Source organism: Myxocyprinus asiaticus, chromosome 17 (genome assembly GCF_019703515.2).
Source record: "Myxocyprinus asiaticus isolate MX2 ecotype Aquarium Trade chromosome 17, UBuf_Myxa_2, whole genome shotgun sequence".
NCBI classification, from domain to species: domain Eukaryota; kingdom Metazoa; phylum Chordata; class Actinopteri; order Cypriniformes; family Catostomidae; genus Myxocyprinus; species Myxocyprinus asiaticus.
The window spans coordinates 43,313,006-43,337,712 of NC_059360.1; the positions used below are offsets into that span (position 1 = coordinate 43,313,006).

The window sequence follows — 24,707 nt, forward strand, 5'->3', positions numbered from 1 at the left end:
ACTTCAATGCAAGTCTGTGGGATTTTATCATCCGTTTTCTCTTCTGCCAGACATTTGCAAGTCTGTTCGCTTAGAAAGTAATAACACACCACTCCTCAACTAGCCATATAATTTGAGGTATCATTAAATTATGCATCACTATTGAAAATATTCCTGGTTGCATAGGAATTTATTTTCGTCTGCATCAGTAATTGCATACTAACACACAATCAAACCAGTATTTTGGTCACAATTATTGCATTGTCATCACACAAGGGTGTTTGGGGTATAATGGAATTTCAGAGTCATAGAAATCCATTTATTACGAATGTTGCAGTTGATTTGATGTTTTTCGCAGAAAAGAAAAGAGAGATTGGCGGACTGGTCACTTACACAGAGCTTTTGATGTATGGGCCCGGAGCTCATGTGGACATTGTTGAAGAGATTAGTCTCACCCACACTAAGAGCTAGTAAACATATAACCAGAACCTACCCAGCACACTGAGCCTGGCAATTACAGAGACATCTGCATTTTAGAAAAATAGAAATAATTTATTGAAACATATTTTGTCTGCTGATTTTAAGGGAGAGCTGCTCAGAGAGTGAAGAAGAGCTGCATCAGCTGTCATGGATGCACAAACAGGAACTAAAGGACTCACTAGTTGATAAATAGTTGATACAAAGGTGAGTCTGAACTCGGAGATCGTGACAGATAATTGTATACTACCGGTAGCTACTTTTTTCTGAACATTTGGAGTAGTTGAGTGCTTGTAGACTTAAATATGAGTACTATACAATGCTATGTACAGTATCTGTTGATGACATGCAAAATTGACGAATTAGAATTGTATACTTTAGAAATGCTTTGATTTCTGTACTTGGATTCCACTGTATTTTGATAGTAAATCTATCTCGATCTATCGGTGTGTCTGTTTGTCTATCTATCTGTCTGTCTGTCTGTCGGACGGTCTGTCTGTCTGTTGTATCTACCTATCTTTGTATCTATCATTCTATTGTTGTATCTGTTGTTGTATCTATGTAAAAATAATTCACCCTTTTTTTAAACATTAGTAAAAAGGAAAGTTTCGGCCAACATTTTAACACTTAAATATATAATTAAAAGGCTGAGACTTTCTTGTTGCACTTTAGTGCATAAAACTCTAAATACTGTATGTTTCTGGGTCAAATTGACTCAAAATGATGGAACAGGTAACCTATGATCCTTAATTTGTAAAGAAGGGTGTTTATATATTATATATTTAATATTTATACAAAATATAGACTGATAGATCCATTTTAATTCTGAACTTTCAATTGCATCTCCTATTTTATTAAGAATCAAGATTATTTGAGTGAGGAAAGCTGGAATTGGAAATGAAACCATAGTTTGAAATATAATGCGACAAATCCTCTACATTTCATTTCATGTTGATAATGCATTTAAAATTGGAGCCAAAACCCCTTTTTTTTTTTTTTTTTTTTTACAGAATATGGTTTTACTAGCTGAAGGATGGTGCATCCTTGAATTTAGACACTAGAGGGCGCCCTTATATCAGATAATTTTGAGAATGCTCAGTGTTTTTTATTTGTCTGTGTTGCTGTGTTTTGCAAAAGGGAATTTTTAAGTCTTACATTTTGTAATATATATATGTATATATATATATATATATATATATATATATATATATATATATATATATATATATATATATGTGTATGTATAAATAAAACACCAAAGACAAATAATATTTATTGACTTTGAAAACAATCAAACACCAAAAAGTCAAAGGAAACAAATAGGACTGCCAGCCTTTGAAAAGCTTTAGAATTACATAAACCTGGAAACAATATGTAATACCCTATAGTACCCTTACTAAAAGGCATAGTACTTTGATATATACAGTATATCATGGCACTGAAAGATTTAAATATTCATATACCATGGTATTACATGTTACTCCATGTTACTTCAAAAATATTGTGGTACTACCACAGCATATGTCCCAAAAAACAAAACAAAAATATGGTAAATCCATAGTACTTTTTTGTTAGTGTTAGTGTAGTGACTTTAGCATGCATATGAATATCCACATCATTTTGTACAGGAGAGCATTTTACGTGGTTTGCATCAGGACTGCAATGGAAAAAAATTGCACAATAATTTTGTTTTAGTGGCTTATGGATTGGATCACAATTCTGCAATTTTATTTGATTTTATGCGTCGAGTTGGCACACTATAGTCCCCATCTGTATGGTCTAATCTATATATACAGTATGAGGTTTAGGGCTTTCCAGATTCTCTCAAATGAGTATCAGTCACTTACTCCCAAACAGGCACGTGCATTGTAAAGGCCACAGATGAGGTTAAATCTTCCCCACCGTGACCTCTGTGTTGTGTGTATTTGTTTTATTGGATTTAATGCCAGGTTAGCTGTTTCTCTGATATGCTGACACATCCTGCAGTAGATGAGCCCAACCCAAAGCATTACATCCTAGTCATGGGCGGAGGCCAAGACCTACAACAGGATCTATTAAGCATGTATCCTGATATCTTAGACGCCAGGTGTTTGTATATGTAAAGTATGTGCCTGTGGGTGTATGGCTGCGTGCCTGTTTTTATGGGTTTGTGTGTGTTTGGAGCCCAGACTTATAAATATACTCATAACTCAAATCACACTCATAAATATAGGCATATGAATTAGGATTGTTAATATGATGTGCCGCAGTGTACATTTGCATTGCAGTTACACATATTCAAGACATGCGTGTAAGTGTATCTATTTTATTTTTGGTGTCAGATGTGCATTATGCATTGAAGTAGATTAAGCAAAGTCATGCTAGTTTTCTAGCTTGTAGTTTCATTGAATTGAATGATATTCATTCACCTTTTAGGTACATAGTGTGCACTGTGCACACTGTGTTGATGATGCAGTAATTTCCCTCACATTTCCCTCTAAAATAAGAACTTTGCTGATTCAGTCCCTGTTACTTTAATTATGCACACACACACACAGGTAAAGTTATGGGTCTTAAACCCAGTTTGAAAGGAGTTTTTTGCTGGTGAGTGACCAGTATATGAACATTAAGCTAACAGCACACAAACATTTATAAACTTTCATGTCTTTATTGAACACATCCCAATAAACATTCACAGTGCTGTGGAAAAAGTATGTGAAACCTTGGATTTAATAACTGGTCGATCCTCGTTTGGCAGAAGTAACCTCAACCAAGCATTTCCTGTAGCTGCGGATTTGACCTGCACAACGTTCAGAAGGAATTTTGGACCATTCTTTCTTACAGAACTGCTTCAGCTCAGCCATATTCTTAGGATGTCTGGTGTGAACAGCTCTCTTGAGGTCATTATACAGCATCTCTATTGGGTTAAGGTCTGGGCTTTAATTGGGCCTCTCAAAATGATGGATTTTCTATTTTTGAAGCCATTCTGAAGTGGATTTAATTGGATGTTTAGGGTCATTGTCCTGCTGCATCACCCAACTTCTGAGCTTCAGCTGGTGCACAGCCACCCTGACATTATCCTGTAGTATATCTTGATAAACTTGGGAATTCATTTTTCCCTTGATGATGGCAAGCTATCCAGGCCCCGAAGCAGCAAAGCAGCCCCAAATCATGATGCTCCCTCCACCGTACTTCACCGTTGGGATGATGTTTTCATGTTGGTGTTCGGTGCCCGTTTTATGCCATACGTAGTGCTGTGTGTTCTTCCCAAACAAATCAACCTTAGATTCATCAGTCCACAAAACATTTTCCCAGTAGCGTTGTGGAATGTAAAAGTGGTCTTTGGCAAACTTCAGGCGTGCAGCAATGTTTTTGTTGGAAATCAGCGGCTTCCTTGGTGGTGTCCTGCCATGGACACCATGCCTGTTTAATATTTTCCATATAGTAGACTTATGAACAGAGATGTTATCCAGTTCCAATGATTTCTTCAAATCTCTATCTGTCACTCTAGGGTTCTTTTTTACCTCATTGAGCATTCTGCGGTGTGCCCTTTGAGTCATCTTGGCTGGACGGCCACTTCTAGGGAGAGTAGCCACAGTACTTAATTGTCTCCATTTATAGACAATTTGTCTAACTGTGGACAGATGAGTATCTAAGCTCTTCGAGATAACTCTGTAACCCTTTCCAGCTTTATGCAAAGCAACAATTCTTGATAGTAGGTCTTCTGAGATCTCTTTTTTGTGAGGCTGGTCCACATCAGCAGATGCTTCTTGTGAATAGCTCAAAGTAGCTTTAAGCCACACCTTCAATCTCGTTTCATTAATTGGATACCAGGTTTGCCAAATCCTGACTCTAATTAGCTTTTTTGTGACATCATTAGCCTAGGGGTTCACATACTTTCTCCAACCTACACTGTAAAATTTTGAATGATGTATTCAATATGTACAAGAACAATACAATAATTTGTGTTAAAACAGATTGTGTTTGTTCATTTTTGTAACTTAGATGAAGATCAAACCAGATTTTAAGACAAGATAAATGCATTTCAGAGGGTTCACAGTTTTCTTGCCACTGTATTTTTATTATTTGCAATCTATTTTTTAAATTGTACTATATGTTTCAATTTTTAAAAGAGCTCACATTTTTGCATTTGATTTATTTGATATTTTCCATAAATTCTAACTAATTAGCTTAGTCGCTAGACTCACAGCTAGTAGTAAGCCGACATATCTGCCAGACTGAATAATCGCCAATATTTGGCGATATATAAGTGATTTCTTTTAGTGAATTTTGAGTGAATATTGTGCAACAAAAGTTCTGTGAATTTTTCACTTGCCATCATTAAATTGTAATTTTGACATACTCTGTGTATACCATGTGTATATAAATGTGTATAAATAACAGCATTATATAGAACATTGGCCATTGAAAATCCAATTTCGAATGACCACAAATTGCTAGACTTACCTGCTGTTTCTCAAAATGGTATTGCACAGCCAAATAAGGTGAACTTGCATCTTTAAATCCAAACAAATTTCACACCAATGAAACAGTGTTTGCATGTTTTCCTCTTGCATCTGTTTCCCTGCTGATTTTATTTGTCTGGTGTGGTTTGGGATAAGCTGACTGCTGTAGGCTGGGTTGTGTTATTATGACTGTTTTCTTGCATGGCTAAACTGTCCTTTTGCAGTCAAAATTCAAAGCGCACACACACCAAGTCCATAACAAACACACTAAGTTTCCTATAGAGTTGGGAAAAAATAGGGCTACAGTCTCAGCAAGCTTTGTTCTTAGCAGGTGGATCGACCTTTGACCTAACCCTTTATGCCCCCCTCCCCCTGCGCGAGCCGGCCAGGCAGGAAACGCACTGTTTAGTCCCATCAGCTCAACTCTGCTTAATATGGTACAGTGTGGTCCTCCTCTGACAGCCACCCACCCCGATATCACGTCTCGCTCTCTCTCAATGGTGCTTCGCTTCATGGAGGGCAAGAGGCGCATTGGGGACCCCTTCGCCGCTTCCTTGTGGGTCCCATTGAAGTTCAAAATCCCTCAAATGGAGTGCCGTGTGGCCTAACAGGCTTGTCTGCTCCCTAAGTGGGTGGTCCAGCAGCGACAGAGGGATTCCACAGGGCTCTGTCCCCCTCTTTTGTCTTTCTGTGTTGGTTTAAGGAATAGACCTAGGATGGGCACTGCTTAACTGTGAAAGCCTGGTTACTGTGATCTGAAACCAAACAAACCTAGTAGAAAGGCCTCCACACTCACAAACATACAAAGAGTGGAGCTACAAAACCAAAGTTGAGGTTGGCATCTCTCAAAAGGTTGGATTTTTTTTCACATTAGTATTTTCTAGTAATGTGTTTTCTAGTTCCTTTAGTTGTGCTATTTGTAAACTTCAAAACATTTTTAACTGTGATGCACCGATGCATTGGCCAAACATCAGTAATGACCGACAAAGGAATTATCTACATCGGACATCGGCCGATTGTTTAAAAACAGCCAATGATCAGGACCGATTATTTCCTGTCAAAAGGGTGAGGAAAAACGTGTTGGACAATTGCCGTACAACTTGTGCTGTGTGTGAAAGAAAATGTCTTTTTGAATTAGGTGACAATGACAGCAGAGTTGCAGTTTGTAGGTTTTGCACTGCTAGAATTTCACAAGGTGGAACTACTGTTAATGCTTTTAAGAACTAATTTGATTACTCACTTTAAAGCTCAACACAGCAATGAATATGATGAGTGTGTTTAGCTAAAAAAAGCTAAGTTAGGCCTATTTTAGGACAATTAGGATTTTTGCCTAATGACATTTACGACGTTAGGTAGGGCTGGCAGATAGGCCTATTTTTAAAATGTACGATATGTTCGCAATGATATTGATGGTGATGTAAAATGTAACAACATTGTGAATATCGCAATGATTTTAATGCTCTTTTTTTGTGCGTTAATTTTTCTAAATACAGTGTCATTGGACTAGTTTTGTGACCCGTCCTTGTGTCATAACCCACAAGTATGCAAAAACAGAACTGGCCAGTTTGATTAATTTCCTTGAATCAGTTTACAGGAATATTCATGGTTCAATACAAGTCAAGCTCAATCGACAGCATTTGTGGCATAATGTTGATAACCACAAAAATGTATTTTGACCTGTCCCCCTTTTCTTAAATAAATAAATAAATAAAATAAAAGGTTGCACAATGGAAGTGAATGAGTGTTTATATATTCTGATGTAATGATTATTTGCTTACTATTTTGCCTCTATGTCAAAGTCTTGATTTGACTTTGTTGAAGCCCTCGATTTCTAATTGTGAAATGAACTGACTGGGGGTCAGTATCACTCTTCTGTCTTGCAACTCGAAAGAACCTTTCTTTTTTTTTCACGTCAAGTCAAACTGACACTTGTATGATGCTAACAATCCTGCCACCCAGTTGCGAGCAGGGATTCCAGATGACCTAGTGATGGCCCATGAAGCCGAGAGGAAAACAAACAAGGCTTGCTTCGCTGTGAACCACAGATGCTTGGGAACTGTTTGAACAGGGAGCAATTTAAATGGTCACTCCTACGGCCTGTGTTCAAACATCAAGTGGTAATGAGGACGGAGTGCCTGGTCTTGTTGCCCTGGCCTCCCCTTGGCTTTTCAACACATTCACACTCCCAAAAGAGGCAGGCCCAACAATGACGGGCCACTTTCACAGAGTGGCGTTTTTACTGCTTTTTTACGCACTTCGACAATGTTTAGTCAAACTTGGAAGAACCAGAAATGATCATTGGGCATAGAGGGATGAAACTTGAGTTGGGGAATGTATTTAGATATCCAGAAAGAGATGAGAAATGCTTTGGCCTGACATTAAAAGACACAGTTGAAAATGCAACTATGTGAATGTAGATGTTTCAAGTTAAAGAAGCTCCATTTCATGTGCAGCAGCACAATTACAGCTACTACAATTAACTAATTGTGAAAGTGTCAATTATAGTAGTTCATGTTGCGTCAAAGTTTTTGATAGAATTTTCTATTTAACGTGTGCTTTTGCAGCGGTTAAGCATTGCCACCAAGTCTGTTCATCGCATCCATGTATAATTTATGCAAAATTGGAATAACAGTTTTGTTGTTCCTACTGCTAAGAGGGCCAAAATGAAGTGGACCGTTTAGGCACTGTCTTTATATATCGATAAAACAGCTATGAAGTAATTCAGAAACTGTTCTTGACTTAATTTCAGTGTGTAGCCTGCATGAAAAATATGGCATGCAGTAGATCCACCCAAAATACGTATATAAATGTAAACTGTATAAATCAATATTAATCACAATTACAATATCAAGGGAAATAATCAACAATTGAGTTGTTAGTCGTAATCGTACAGCCCTAATGTCATGCGTTGCTGCATTCCAAAATGTGTCAGAGCTAAATTCATAATGCAGTGCAAGGACATGGGTCGCTGTAATGGGTGTAAATTGTCTGCTGCTGTGGTCAGTTTTCTCTTTTAGTTCAACTACTGGAGCAATGGTCTAAAGAGAATTGTGCTGAGCAAGTTAGATCTTATGTTGTCGACGTATTTCCTGTTTAGGTGGAACATGTTGAAGGTCTTGTCTTTTTGTTTATAGCCAATAGGCTTTAGTAATATCACATTTAGGAACCATGATTTGATACTTAATAGTATGTTCAAGGTGGCGTTCTCATTCTAGAGAGCATTTGATTGGTCATAAATCTGTGTAGTGCAGTCATCAATATTTTTGGTCTGTTTTTCCAGAAGAGAAAGACTGTAAATTTGTTTATCTGCTAAATGTGAAATTTGTCATTATTTAAGAGTACTTTAGCATATAGATGGCCTCCATACTTACATATATGGACTAAAAGACACAAAACATTTGATTTCATTGAATATTTAAGTATGTGCAACGGAACCATACGCTTGCAGTGCATTTTAACGTCAGAGTTTGCGTACTTGCGTAGAGCATGTTTCTGGATTTAGTGTTGCATAGTCCTCTAATTTTAACTTCTTAATTGTTCATAGATCATTGCAGTAGATTTGATCGAAGCGCATGTATTCTAGCATGTATTCTAGAAGAGATAGTCATGTGATTCCTCTATTGTACATCAGCTCTTCTGTAAATATTTGCAGTGATGTACATCACCCTGCGCACACAATACCTCCCACAAGCCTCTCTGCATGTGGTCCACAGTGGCACCAACGTCGCCCAAGTGCCTGCAATGTTCTCCAGTTAAAAAAGAACCCTGGGATGTCCTGGAGTGTTGTCTCACTTCAGTCTCCTGCTGTTTAAAGTCGGTTTATTTGAAGGACAGGTCGAAAGCACAAGCATCGCTCATCCTTAAGGGTGAAAAAAAGGAGAAAAGCTCTTGTTTGGATTTGACGCTTGTGCATTGCCCAAAGTTCAGCTTTGCAGTTCGTGTTGGAGAAAGGATTTCCTGAACAAAGGAAGATGTGTTTGTCAAGGATCCTCGCACTACTAGCTATGTGTGTGTTTTAGCACCGGGCGCTGAGGTGACATGTAGAGCAATCAGAATGGATTTTGTAGCCCTTTAAATGTTGTTTTCAAAAAGTTTTCCATTTGATGGATGTTAAGGGATCTCATAGGAATATTTGTATTGTCATTAGAAGGATCAAAGATGGATCAAAGTAGACATATCTCTCCTCTCACTTACAAAAATTTACCATGGTAATCAGATTCCACCAAAGTAGCATTGTTATTACAAATAATACATATTATTATTACTGTAATAAATTACAGTTACATTTAAAATTAGTCATTAAACAGATGCTTTTATCCATTGCAACTTACAAATAAGGAACATAAGTAATTTGTCATACAAAAGTCAACAATATCTGCAGTATTGCACTGCCAAGTTTCCAAAGTAGCTAGAGTAGTATAGAAGCTAGCGCAGAAGCTTATTTTTTTTTATTTTTATTAAATAATGAAATTAAAATAGTTAATGCCTTTAGTGGACTGGTTAAATGCTCATGGAAGAGATGTACTTTCAGGTGTTTCCTGAATATTGAGATGGTTTCAGCAGATCGGGTGGAGGCTGAAAACTCATTCCACCACAGAGGAACAGGGAAAGTTCATGATCATAAAATAGACTTTGTGCCTTGTTGAGATGAGACCACCAGGTGCCATTCGTTCATTGTTTGCAGAAAGCAAGGGGGGACATAGAGCTAGAGGACTGAACTGAAGTAAGAGGGTGCTGTCCTGAAGGCCAGAGTCAAAGCCTTAAATTTGATGCAAGCAACTACAGGTAGCCAGTGAAGTGAAATCAAGAGTGGGGTGACTTGAGCCCTCTTTGGCTGATTGAAGACCAGACATGCTGCTGCATTCTGGACCATTTGCAGTGGCTTAATTGTGCTGGCTGGGAGGCCGGCCAACAGAGCGTTGCAGTAGTCTAGTCTAGTCTTGAAATTACTAGCGCTTGGACCAGGAGCAGCGCACCATATTCCGACAGGAAAGGTCTGAATTTCCTAATGTTGTAAAGCACATTAAACGAAAGCAAATAAATTAATAAAACTGTACACCTTATTGCTTATTACTAAGTAACAATACATTCTCAAAATAGCTGCAGATATGGACTACATGTAGATATTGAGGTAGATATTGTCATTGAAAATAGGGCACAAACATATAATGGAAGAAGATATCATTGATGAATACATTTATAGTTTTACATTTATTCATTTAGCAGCTGATGTATCTAATGTAACTTACAAATAATAACGAATGTTACAAAAGCAATCTATCCTTAAGAGACGGTAACAAACATTCAAAGACTCAAGCTATAAAATTTAGAGCCAACATGAGCAGGATATCATTAGGTTTGATTGGTTTTTAGTGTAAAGTGGCTGTACATAGAACGATAATGAGTTGAAACTTGCACAGCTTTCAGTAGAAACGGCATGAAGACAAGAAGGTGCAACACTTGGCCATTCTGGTCTTTCATAAGACGGCTGACCTTGAGTTGACTCTATTGCTGAGCCCCACCTCTCCTGTTTGGCGTCTCTCTTCCATGAGTAATAACAGTCTCACGACTAGTGACGCCACCTTGCAATAGTTTCACAATCTCTCCTGCCACAATAAGGCTTTGTTTTCTTTATATTTCTGTGCCTGAGTAAAAATCCTTTTAACCTCGTATGTCAAAAGGAATGTGGTTGATGTTTTTTGTTTTTGATCAGTGCAAGAGCAAGGATGGTCACTAATAAAATCATTATTTTTATCATGCTACTATAAAAAATTAAAAGCACCTTTGATGAAAATCGAGTAAACTAATACACAATTTTTTTTTTCTTCTTACATTTTCGAAAAGTGCCTAAATAACATTTAGGGTTTTCTTTCAAACTTTCATATTTCTTAGGGAGTTATTTTATAAAACTGATGGCTTTTTTTGGATAAAAAAAAAAAAAAAAAGATTTTTAAGAAAATAATTGTATGATTTTTTAATATTCTTTTAGACAAGGAATGTCTTTAAGTGCGTATAAATTAAATTGTGCCATCTAAAGATAAATTTGTAAAAATGTGTGGATAAATTGGATTTTTGGCAGAGAGAAAAGTGAGTGGAACATTTAACAAACCAAAAAAGCTGCTGTGCTCTCTGTTATGGCCTTCTGTTATTAGTATTAAAGAGCAAGTCAACTATATGACTTTTATGAGTATTTTTTTGTGACAGGGTGGATGTGTTATGCTTGATAAGTTTTGTCCAACATTAAAAAAAAACAACAACATAGGAATGTTAAAAAGGAGTAAAACTTGCCAAGTGGAATATTTTTAATGCAATAAGTTTATAATTATTTTGTAATTAATTCATGTAGGCTTGCAGAACGGTTACTAGCAGATTTTTGTGTTTAGGGCATGTTGAGTGTTTTAGACATAAATGGTTATGCTTTCATGGAATGACTCTTGAACATATAATTTTTTCTTATAAATAAAGACATTTGAATTTTAACTGCCTTTTTGTGCTCCAGAAATACAGTGTAACAGTGTTTGTAAGTGAAACCTTCCTTTCCTTGTGTTAAGACTGCATTAAGCCCACCCTTAAATAACTTCTTCCTCCCAAATGTTAGCCAATGCAAATCTCAGCTTAGTCCATATTTACACAGCCAATTTTGAGGTTACATTCAGCAGATGAATTATCCAATCGCTGCAATATTCACTCTTGACACTGAATTGCAAAATTGAAATAAACTTGCTGTTTGTGTAAGTGCTTGCAAATACAGATTTCTTTTTTTTTTTTTTTTTATTAATTTCCGAGGAGTAACTGTGACAACCTTTGTTAGCAAATCAAGATGTCATTTAATGCAACTGTACAAACCTTTGCTGCAGGTGAAATGGAACAAATAATTTAAGTATTTTGGACATGATAAAACCAAGTACATAAACAGATTTTTATGTTTTGGTAGAGCACCTTTGCTATATATCCTTGGAATCATGTCCGCTGAGTATTGCGAGTCCTGCTTGACTTTAAGTTATATTGAATTTAGGAATAAATAAATATGACAAAAAGGCTTTTGGTGGTAGTATAACAGCAGACAACTTAATACAAATTCTGCATTATCTGGACTAAATGGTTGATTGGGTTAGGTTGGAAGTCAAAGGTCATTTCATGTATCTGAATCATGAATTGCAAACCAAAAGTTTGCTATTTCCAAATGTGATGGGAATAATAAAATAGCATTGATTTTATAACATATAATCACATGGTACATTAGCATTAATACTACCGGTACATTTTCGTACGTTGCAAAACAAAATTTAATAAAAGGATGAAAAACTTGTATTTTTGCACAACAAAGATACATTTTCTGCATGGTTTTCTCATTATCAGTACCAAAGGAGGCAGTGACTGATATAGTCAAAGCAAAATCAGAGAAGAGATGTAACCTATATACAGTATATTTCAGAATAAGCACATGGGAGTAGAGTGACATTTGATAATTGTTTAGATTATCTATGCATTGTTTGCTAACCTATTGGCTTAGTTGATAATAAAGGTTTATCTATATTATTTTATGGTATTACACATTTTTAGCAGGAGTATTGGTGGTTTAAATTGCAATTTATTTAAAGTATACATTATTATGCAATCATTGCTGATAGTATTTGTGTTGGATAACGTTGATGGAATGTTGAATCTGTGTTGTCATAAATCAAATAACTGATTGGATGATGTCATAATTATTAATTGACAATATCAAATACACAAAACTATTCAGGGTTTATCTTATTGGACATCTTGGGAGGCAGTAGGCCTGCCTTTTTTTTTTCATGCAAAAGCAGGCATGCTTAAAGGCAGTTTTGTGGGGTGTGGGAGCAGTTTCTTCTCTCACAGTTCTTTAGCAGCCAAATTAGGTGGATCTGTTGAAATTGAGGCACTCATCCTAGTAGATTTGGAGGGTCATTTCTCCTCCCCCGATAATGCAGGAGGATCAGGGAATCGCGGCCTGATAGAAGCCGCCAAAGATGGAACCATCAGGGTGATCTGAGATGCTACCGCATGCTCATTTTCCCAGGCTCAATTCAATTATCACTGCGCCTGCTCTGAGAATGAGCTTTACGCTGTCCTGCTTCACAGATCCTACTTTCCCTGCTAGACGTCTCCATCATCTAAGAAACATAAGGCTAGCTGGAGAATTGTCAAGTAATCCTAGGAATTACTGCATAGTTATCTTAAGGAAAGCGTGACATTGACAGGCCTGGATAATTGTTTTTTTTTCTATTCTGATTAGTTAATATTTTAATTAACTAACCTGAAATAGATTTGTCAGAGAATTATCTCAGAAAACCATTATATAGATATCTCCAGTGAAATCAGCGTCTTGACAAACTCTTAGAAGTTTCCCATTAATTGTTAATTAGACATGTATCTGAAACTCTGTTCTTTATTTATGAAAGTAATTGTGTAACGTAACTGAATACAGCTAATATTTCAAAGTGGGACAAAATCTTGTTTTATGGCCCATTTGAGTGGTTTGTTTGCCGAAGATCCAACACAAGCCTTTTTTTGCCTAATGCGTTTTTCTTTAATCAGGATGGGTTAATCTTCTATTTTGCCCAATCAGTATTTGTTAGTTAAGAGTTCCACAAGATGATAATTGTTTCTGAATTTATGTTTAATTACAGCTCATTTGTGCCACAGATCTAGAGTTCACCTTATTTTCAGAAATTGAACAATTTGAAAATGGGAAAAGCAGTCATTTTTATTTGTTTTATTTATTTTCTGTCTAATAGTTTGTGAAATAATAGAGTCTATGCAGAGGATGGAGTCCCACTAAATAGTATTTATTTTTATACCTGTGTGAATTACATTTAAGCTTATACTTTGATTTTGTGACAGTGAAACTTATATGTATGTTATATATGTAGCCTATACTGTATATTCTATAAATATACATCGGAAATTACATATGCTGTAAATATCCTTAGTCACACTTTACATTACAGTGTTCCTGTTTTTATATTTATATAAGACTGATTACTAATTAGTTTGTCGAGTTGCTTGTTATTACAAATTGTTGTGATGAATAATAATTAATAGTAACATGGGCACTATAAAAGAAAGTCTCTGTCAAACTTAATCAAATCTTAAGTTATTTAGGCTATAATATATACACACACATAGTGCTGGGTAGTAAAGGATTACATGTGATCAGGAGTACGTAATCAGATTACAAAAATCAAGTGCATGTATTTAGATTAAATTACATTTTAAAATATTCATAATCAGATTAGAGTTACTTTTCTTTGGACTATATATTAATCAGGCAAAGGCACTAAATTGTTCATAATTTGTTGATCTACTCGGCTTCAAATATTAACATGAATGTGCTTTTGTGTTCGTGACTACTTTTGAGAAAATATAAAAAATATAGTTGTATTTTGTTTATCACTCATGGATCACATTTATAATGGCAAAATTGCCGGAGTAAGAACATTTTAAATGCCTTTTTTTATTTCACTCAGAAACAGAATTAGCGAGTAAAACACACACAAAAAAGACAATTCTCATATTTTGATCCAATGAGTACGTTTTCTTTAATTCATTTAAGCAACATGATGTCAAAATGGCTTATCCTAAAGCTTATCCTACTTGTATGCGTGTGACATCAAATGAACAAGAATCAGGTCAGAAGTAATCCAAAAGGGTGGCCTGGGTAGCTCAGCGAGTACTGACACTGACTATCACACCTGGAGTCGCGAGTTAGAATCCAGGGCGTGCTGAGTGACTCCATCCAGGTCTCCTTAGCAACCAAATTGGCCCGGTTGCTAGGGAGGGTAGAGTCACATGGGGTAACCTCCTCGTGGTCGCTATAATGTGGTTCTCGCTCTCGGTGGGGCACGTGGTGAGCTGTGCATGGATGCCACGGAGAATAGCGTGGGCCTTCACACGTGCTACGTCTTCGTGGTAACGCACGCAACAAGCCACACAATAAAATGCGTGGATTGACAGTCTCAGACGCGGAGGCAACTGAGATTCGTCCTCCGCCACCCGGATTGAGGCGACTCACTACGCCACCACGAGGACTTAGAGCGCATTGGGAATTGGGCATTCCAAATTGGGGAGAAAAAGGGAGAAAATAAAAAATAAAAAAAAATCCAAAAGCAATCAGATCAGATTACCATAAAAATGTAATTCAAGAGATTACATTACTGACTACAAATTTAGTCTTGTCATTTGTATTCAGTACCAAATTACAATTCAGAAGTAATCTACCCAGCACAGTTTGAATGTATGTATATTTATACAGTATATACAGTACATATATATATATATATATATTAGGCAATAATAAATAGAAAATGTTTCTTAGCTTTTTTTGACTTACAGACATGAACCATTCGAAAATGGAAAACAAATAACAGCCCACCAGTGTGACATAATCAGTCTACTGCGCATGTAACTGACTGACAAAACAGTGTCTATTGTTAATGTCTGTCAGTGTATCAAAAATATTTTGATCCGAGAAAAGTCAAGACCATTCAAAGCTCCACGACAGCCTGTGACAATCATATTACACAGCAGGGTGCTCCCAGGTGCTTGTGTGCGCCTCCCTTTATAAAAGAGCCTGTTTATCCATATCATATCAGTTCATGCCTGCTATTTGCTTCTGAGGCACAAGCATGCTGTACAATTAAACCTGTGTTAAGACTATCTCCACATTAATGTCCGCATCAAAATTCATAAAGAATCGGTAAGATGAGGATCCTGAGCTCGTAGATTCACGGGGATTTTGCATGAAGCCTATTTAATCAGGATAACACTGTTATTAATATTCATAAAGTCAGCTGGAATACAAATGACAGGCGGAAGAATCTGGAAACTTTTTTTGCTGCTGAAGAAATGCATTAAATGCAGCTTAAAAAATTAATGGAATTTAGTTTATATTAGAGGCAAACGCCAACACCCCCCACCCCCCCTCATTGAGTGATTGAAATTGGGCTTAGACATTTCTTTTTGAAGAATTCCATCTTTGACAGACATCAAAGGCATTTTCAATGAATGCGACGCATGAATGGCCATTTAAAAGGATTTAAAGACATTACACTGCAATAATTGTACATGAATAATAAGTAGCCCACCGAAGCAATTAGCTTAAAGTCTACAAGACAGGAAAATGAAGATCACTGAGCGACAGCAAAGGACAAATTGAAATGAGAAAAGTTTGAAGGAAGGATAAAAGGGTTTTAAGTGCCAAATGCAGCTGTCTTTTACATTTGATGTCGATTTATAACCCATTTATATTTCTTTATTTACTCATGTTTTATCCCTGTGAAAGAATCTTCATTATCTGAAGGAATTGAAAATTTCTAGCATATTGACAGATAAGTTTTTAAATCTAAATCAGCAATGACTCCAATTGCTATGGTCACAAAGACTTTTTCACAGACTCACATTCTCACATTGTATTTCACACAATATATTGCACAATTTGCATTATACATTTTTACAATTGATAGATGTTTTTTATTTTATTATGGTAAATTTTTTTCTAAGCAACTAAACCCAACTTACTTAGAGAGAGTTCACCCAAAAACTTACATTCTGTCATCATTTACTCACCCTCATGTTGTTTCAAACCTGTTTGACTTTGATTTTTTCATTTTTTCTGTGGAACACAAAACGTTATTTTAGGCAGCATGTTGGCCCCAGTCACCGTGAATGGTATGGAAGAAAGAAAAAAACAAAAAACTGAAGGGTGACTTAGGCTTAATTTAGTGATTTCTATATTTTGCGCTTGTAGGAATAGCATTTCATGAGTTGCAATTTCTGATGCATGCCATATTTTTGTAAATAAGCTGTGATTTGCTTTGAATCAGCTCCTAAAGTAGCCAAAGTGCCACTGTTTACATACAGTGACTGATTGTTGGCTTTATTATACCATGTTATACTCTACAAGCTCTAATTCACCATCTGGAGCGACTGCTGAAAAGAAACAGGCCTCCCATTGCACTCTGCACAATTGAAACTTTCATTAAACCCCAACGAGCGCTTCTCTGTTTTTCAATATCGGATTATTGGATAGTATCAGTTTCATTAAGTTTCTTGGTGCCGATTCTCTCAGGAAACGTTGTCAGTGAATGAATCGGGCCCACATGTATTTGGCAAAGCACTCTTTTCGCAGAACTGTTTAATGTGTCTTGCCGAAAATTACGCGGACATCTAAAGGTCAGGTTTGTGTGCTTTGCGTTGTTTTTTATTTCTTTTCTGTCTCTTTCAAAGCTGCTTTCTCTTGTTAGCGTTAAAGGATTACTAGGCGTCTTAGCCTTACCTACTGTCTTAAAAGTCTTTCTTCATCCTGGTCCTCCTCTCTTTCTCTGTGAAAGTGCAGTGTGCGGGGCCAGCTCCCGCTCTGAGTCCATCACTGAGATTAATAGAACCCTGTGGTGTTTGGCACAAAAACCCAGTTGTCCGTTCACGTCTCACTGTGTCTGAGCTGAATAGACTGTGAGTGGTGTGTGAGGTGTGTGTGCTGGCTTACAGCATGGGGATAACGTTCCACTGGCATCTGCCCCAGGGGTCACCCCCACCCGCCTAGTGCACAACCTCCCAAGAGCCATCGCTCTCGTACTCCCTTTTTCTTGCACTTTCTTATTTCTTCTTACCTCTATGTCTTTCTTCCCTAGTGGTTCTCAGCTGGTTTTGCTTCAGGATCCAGATTTTATCCTGGACATCAATTGGTGACCCAATATGTTTTGAAAGCAGCGGCTTCCTACGTGGTGTCCTGCCATGGATACCGTGCCTGTTTAATGTTTTCCCGTATAGTAGGCTCATGCACAGAGATGTTAACCAGTTCCAATGATTCCTTCAAGTCTTTAGCGGTCACTCTAGGGTTATTTTTTACCTCACTGAGCATTCTGTGGTGTGCCCTTTGAATCATCTTTTGGCTGGACGACCACTTCTAGGGAGAGTAGCCACAGTACTAAATCATCTCCATTTATTGACAATTTAGGTCTTCTGAGATCTTTTTTTTTTTTTTTTTTGGTGAGGTAAGGTCTATGTCAGCAGATGTTTCTTGTGAATAGCAAATTCAAAATGTTTGAGTGCTTTAAGTCAAAGTAGCTCTAACCCACACCTCCTATCTCGTTTCATTATTGGATGCCAGTTTTCCTAACATCTGTCTCTAATTAGCTTTTGTTGACATCATTAGCCTAGGGGTTCACATACTTTTTCCAACCTACACTGTGTTCAGTGTTTGAATGATGTATTCAGTATGTACAAAGACAATATAATAATTTGTGTTTTATTAGTTAAAACAGATTGTGTTTGTTCATTATTAGAACTTAGATGAAGATCAAACCAGATGTCAAGACAAATTTATACATAAATGCAGGTAATTCTAAAGTGTTCACATACTTTTTCTTGCCACTGTATATAAAATCTTTACAAAATGACAGCAGTTTAGTGTAGAAATGTTAAAATGTACACACACTGATGTGGTCCAGCATTTCTAAAAGCTCCCCAAGCCAAGATTCAGACTTGTCATAGTCATGGAAAACCTGGACATATCTGGGAAGATTTAAGTGATGATTTCATGATCAAATGTATGTATGTATGTTGAATGCATTGTGGATAATAAAAGCAGTTTGGATAAAAGTATCTGCTAAATGCATAAAATGTAAATGTAAATTTGAAGGCCTTCCAAATATATTTGAAAAGTCAAAGAAATTTCTATAGTGAAAATAATTTTTTCTAGTTATGCTCAGCTCATCAATTAGAAATTGCTGTTTGTGAATGCAGTCTCTATAAAATAATTTTCACATACTACTCATGTAAAAGCTGTGGTAATTCATTGGTCTTAAAGGTAATGGAAAACCTGGAAATATCAGGAAATTTCATAATTGTTTCTATAGTGAATATAAATGTTTCTAGTTATACTCTAAAATATTTCATTGACTAGCTATTGTTCTTGGTTAGAGCTTGAGTACAGTGAAACATTTACTGATTTGATGGGAATCATGGTTGGAGTTGGTTCTTTTCAGTAAACTGTTAAAACCAGTTCACAATCGTTCTGAATGATTTATTAGCGAATCAGGATGCATCAAAATTATTTTTAAACATCCTTATCCACTGATCTCAGACAAATGGAAAAGTCATGGCAATTGATTTGTCAAAAAGTGTGGCAATCCAGACAAGGGGTCAATACTTTATAACTTTTCAAGAACTATTAAGATTTTCCTAACCTCATAGAACATACAAATTGCTTCCCAAAAATAACCAGATAAAAACCATGCGATAACATTAACGGAATGTTCTGTTCGTATTGCTTTCAGTCTGACTGTTTCTTGAAGATGTTCTGCATTCATTTAGATTGTAAATGTGGCACCACAAGTAGCTACACTGTAAAATAAAATAAAAATAATAATAATCCTGTTGTTTTTACAAAAATAAATAAATAAAAATACAGTAAAAATGTAAACAACTTTACAGAACAACCTGTAAATTATACAGTTTAAAACTGTTGTAATTAACATGACCACGCTGGCACTGTAAAAAAAAGTTCATACACTTGATATTAAACTTCTGAAACTATAAAAATCTGCTTTTTACTTTATACGGTATTGTTAATTACCGTAAAAATGACAGAAGAGCACATGATGACATGAAGTTCACCAATAGTGGCTCTTCCAGGGGCAATGACCAATAAACATGTAGAGACAGTGCTCAGTTGCACTCACACAAACAATAAACACCATCAGGGTAACTTAAATAATGCAGTAAACATTAACTAAACTACATTAAATATAAAACAGAACACCCCAATGTACGTAACTGATATTAAAAATAAGAAGAAACATAAATATTCCCATAAAATATAATGAAATATGATGGGTCAGCAGGGAATTGTGGGAACGCCGGATTATTGTTTTTTTTTTTTTTACTGTAATTTTAACAATAATTTACTGTAAAAAGCACATGTACTCTCTTGTTAAACAATGTACATTTTTACAATTAATTATACAGGAAAATCATACTTTTTACATCTAAAATTTTTTATTTTTACAACATTTTATTGTAAAAACTACTGTATTGTCTTTTAAAATATATTTTTTTAAAATGTACTGTATATTTTACAGTTAATACTCGTTAATCAATTAACGTTTTTTTTTTCTGTAGCATGTTTACAGTCTTTTACCGTTAAAATTACAGACATTTTTTACAGTGTACAGTTCATAGATTACTTGAATTTGAGCATTTCTAAGCATGTGTTTTCTGAAACTCGTGTGTGATGTGTTGGAGATCTTTTAGTCTCAGTAGCTCCACCACTAGAGGGTAGCTCTCCACCACGGCTCCATGACTATCAGCCAGCAACAGGCTCTACTGTCTGAATGTCAGCTTTCTTGCTAATTGCCTCCTGTCTGTTTGTTGCTTGCTTATGAATTAGCTTCCGTTCACAGAACTAAATTATCCACCATTATTTAATTACACCTGAGTAGATGATGCTTTAATTGGTGGTTCCTGACTAGGATCTGATATGGCTTGAGCTGTATTAAATAGCTGTTTACTTTTCTGATAGCTAAAAGCATTAAAACGATTGCATGGTGGGATTACTCTTTGTTAATTGCCCACGTTGATTAGTCCTCCATAAACTGCGAGGTAAAGCACTGGTACACAGTGGATGAGATAAAGACAAAGTCTTAAAGCATAATTTCACATGGCAAATTAAAAGCTGCCTGCCTTGTTTTGCTGCCTGTACTCCAGAGGTTATTAAAGATTGCTCTCTACCAAGCACTCTGAAATCATATTGACAGGCTGTAATTAATACTAACCTTTCTAAGTCTAATGGAAAAGGAGCACGCTAGTGAGCCTGTGATGAAAAGCATTTTTTTTCACAGTGAAATTAATCATATCCCTTCTATATATTTCCAGCTAATCCTAAAGTCAATGAAGAACTGAAACAAAGGCTGCCGTCCCCTGTAAAGCACCATTGTTCAGAGACCACACCACAACTTGGGTAAAGATGCCTTCCATGGCTCATTTTACAGTGTTTGTCAATGGCTTTCTCCCACATGTTACAATTAAGGACGATTTTTTTAATATGCGCGAAATGTTTATCAGTGTACATTGCAGGCGATGATTACACGCTGTAATGATATCTTTGCAGAGATATGTTTTCTAAATCCAAAACAGTGTTACAATGTTTAACAATCAGCTGCTGGTTTTGTTGTAAATTGTTACAAGCAATTTTCGTGCAGAGAGCGCATGTTTAACATGCCCTGTGCCTTTCTATGTGAATTATTTGAAACAATTTAAAACTGAATTAGCTTGGTGTACAATTTAACTAGTAATTATGTTACATTATGGTTGTATTTCCACATTTACAACATAGTTGTACTAGTAGAAGTAGTAGTCCTTATTATAAGCCCAAGGAGCAATTTGGGTGCAACTACTATGACTACTACTAGAAAAGCAATGTATTTATGTACAAATTTAGTTTTTATTTATTTGCTTATGTCACTTCAATTTGTACTTTTTTTTTATTCATAGAAGTAAACAACTTGTAGATTGAAACTTGTATACTGAAATACTGAATTAGCTCAGTGTATGATTTAAATTTGTTATTTACATTGGTTACAAGCTCAGTTTTCATGCTGAGAATGCACATTTAAGGTGCCCTGAGCCATTCTGCATTAATTATATGAAACAATTTAAAGCCTAATTAGCTTGTTGTACAGTTCAAACTTGTATTTCAGTTAGTATTTTCACATCTTGGACATTGAAAAGCTATGTCGTTTTATTTATTTACTTCTAACATTACAATCGCTGCTTTCGATTTCGTAAAAGTATGCAACTTACATTTGCATTTCAATTGGTTACAAATTTTCATTCCAAGAATGCAAGTTTTCTGTCTTATTCTTTCTGCTTTAATTGTTTAAAAACAAATGAAAATTGAATTAGCTTAGTGTTTGATTTGAAGTTCTATTTATTCTATAACGTCTTTTTTTTGTGTGTGCATTTTCACATTTATAGCATTTGAAAGCAAGATGTATATATTCACGAATTTCATTTGATTTGTTTATTTACTTTTGACACTAAGAGTGCTCTGTTTGTTTTTTGAACAAGTGTACAACTTGTAAAATAGAGTTAACACCGTCCTCTTTGGGTCAGAACTCTTGAAGGTCTTTGATATTTGCTTTATGTTTTACCTTTACTCTGCGTTTTGAAAAAAACTACCACCATCAAAGCAGTGTCACTGATGTACAGTTTGTCAATATCCTTTAGCTTATGTATCTTCACCTGAGCGTGTCGGATAAACGCTTTACGTTTTGTTTCACTGCTATTAGATATCGAAAGGGATGTTGCGTAAAGCCCATACAAAAAAAAGTGTATGACAATCTACAGCTGCATCCCAATGTCAGTTTATCAAAAGCCCTGGAGGAAAAATTCATACAAGGTAATAAATAATCAATTGGATTTTTGTGTCATATAGACAATCCAGTCACAACAAATCACAAGTTAATTAATATGTGTCATTTCACAGTCATCATAACATTGCCACATTCTAATTTCACATATCTTTTTAAACAACAATATCCACCGTAGATATTAGTGTTATAAATTCCATTTCCTTATGTTCTTTCACAAGAATTTGTCTGTTTTACATCTAAAGACTTCCCGTTGACTAAATGCTGTCCAATGCGATACATAAACATTTATTTACATGTGTAAATCGCCTTCACCATATCACCGGTCTGCTCCGTAATAACTTTACCTAGGCCATAATGGTGCAGAAGAGCCACTATTTAGATAGACTGGTTGGAATGACAATGAGAGATAAACAGAGTATTTACCGACCCTTCGCCAGACGCTCCTGATATGCAAATTTATCCTGCCGCTCTGCTCAAATATACATTTGGGCTGTTGGTGAAACACTTCAATCTTTTTGCAGCCAGTTAATCAGCTCATGTTTGATTATTAGTGACTGACATTAGTTAAGATGACACGAAAGTGTTATGGTTGTGTGTGTTTGGTATAGCAGGACTCAATAATGGAAAATGGCCACACAAGCATTGTCACCTCACGTCTGTCTATTTTTTTTTGTTGCCCCATTTAACGCGTAAAATGTCTTTTCATGGCTGTACTTTCGAAGTTGTGCGCCATACAGAATAGAATTGAGAATGGCTATTAAGTACCAATTTTATTCCTGAATTTGAATTGAATTAGCAGTATCAGGAAGCATAATTATAATTAAAATTTTAATTTAAGGATGTATATATACGTATGTATGTATGTATGTATGTATGTATGAAATTCAACTGCTTTAAGTGTAATTTTTTATAATATAGTTTTATTTTTCTGTAACATTTTACAATAAGGCTGTATTCGTTAATATTAGTTAACTACTTCAACATGAATGAACAATAATTTATTGCATTTATTCATCTTGGTTAATGTTAATTTCAACAAATACTAATACTCTTTACATTAAAAGTTGCTTACGTTAAATTTAATGAATGCATTATGAACTTTAACACTGTACAAAGAGTATATTTAGAAATAAACATGATAGCACTTTATAATAATGTTGTATTAGTTAACATTATTTAAGCACAACATGAACTAACAATAATATTTTTACAGCTCTTATTTATATTTGTTAAAATTAACATTTACTAATACATTTTTACATTAAGTTGTATATGTTAACATTAGTACATTATGAACTAACAATGAACAGTACTATATTTAGAAATTAATATTTAGAAGGATTAATAACTGCTGTACAACATTATTAATCATTGTTAGTTCATGATACATAATGCATTAACTAATGTTAACAATTAGAACCTTATCATAAAGTTTTACCAATAACATTAAACGATTAACTGACAGATTAATACATTTGATAAAAAATATTGCTCACTGTTAGTTCATGATACCTAATACATTTAATGTTAACAAATATAACCTTATGTAAAATGTTACCAATTTTTCAGTCAGAATTACCCATAAACATGTAATCATGCTGTGTGATTACATGTATGTATGATTTCCAGAAAATTAGATGACATAATACATTTTTCAAATGCGACTTTAGAGAAATTTGAATTTTAAGATGATGTATTTCATCATAATCTTCATTATATCTTATGTTATGTTCTTTCAAAATGGTGCCAAACAACATGAATCAGGTGCAAACCTTAAACAGAACATCGAATAAGTTATCTGTTCTTGTCCATTTTGTTGTTGTGTTGGACTTAGGAAATTCCTCCTTTTTACTGTGTTGAGTTTCTGGAATTAGAATTCCGTAAATTGTCATTCCAATTCAAATTTCAATTCAACATCCTGTGGGGCGTGGCCAATTCAAGTCAAATTCCAATTCATGGACTGAAAGGGAGCCAATTCTTAAATTCTGAATTTTGCCCAACCGTGGTGCTCTTAGAAATGTTATGTTTAAAACGAGAGTTCTTTCTCACTCAGTTCCCATAGGATATGGGCCTTTACTTTGCACGCTTAGATTAAACGCCCTGCTCACCCCATTTGTGAGGGAAATGCCGCTTTAAACACACATTCTCAGGGGCAGTTACCTTTGTGAGAGACACCCGGAGAGGGAGATAAAATTAAAGAAGTAGCCCAGGTTAGGGAACAATGTATCCAAAAGTCGCATATTTGCAGTGTGACAAAGGGCTCCTATAAGTGTGTTTGGCGTTATTATTCATGGTTTGAATATGGTGTTTGCACTTGCGAGTCTAACGGGGAATACTAATAACTGTCTCCAGCAATCCTGAGAGCCAAGCCCTAGCAACAAAGCCATGAGGCAGACCTCCCTGATGT

General features: G+C 35.6%; 1 protein-coding gene across 3 annotated transcripts in view; it reads left to right on the plus strand.

The window, feature by feature from the left end:
• Positions 1 to 24,707, plus strand: part of LOC127455497 (mirror-image polydactyly gene 1 protein-like) — a 101,503-nt gene that overhangs the window by 8,622 nt on the left and 68,174 nt on the right. Inside the window, exons 2-3 of one of the 3 annotated variants that reach the window (XM_051723448.1) lie at positions 565 to 663; positions 20,802 to 20,886. The exons of 1 other annotated variant lie outside the window; for it this stretch is intronic. The gene's annotated coding sequence lies outside the window, so the exon portion shown is untranslated. The remainder of the gene's footprint in view (positions 1 to 564; positions 664 to 20,801; positions 20,887 to 24,707) is intronic. One more of the 3 variants, XM_051723449.1, reaches the window with a different exon arrangement.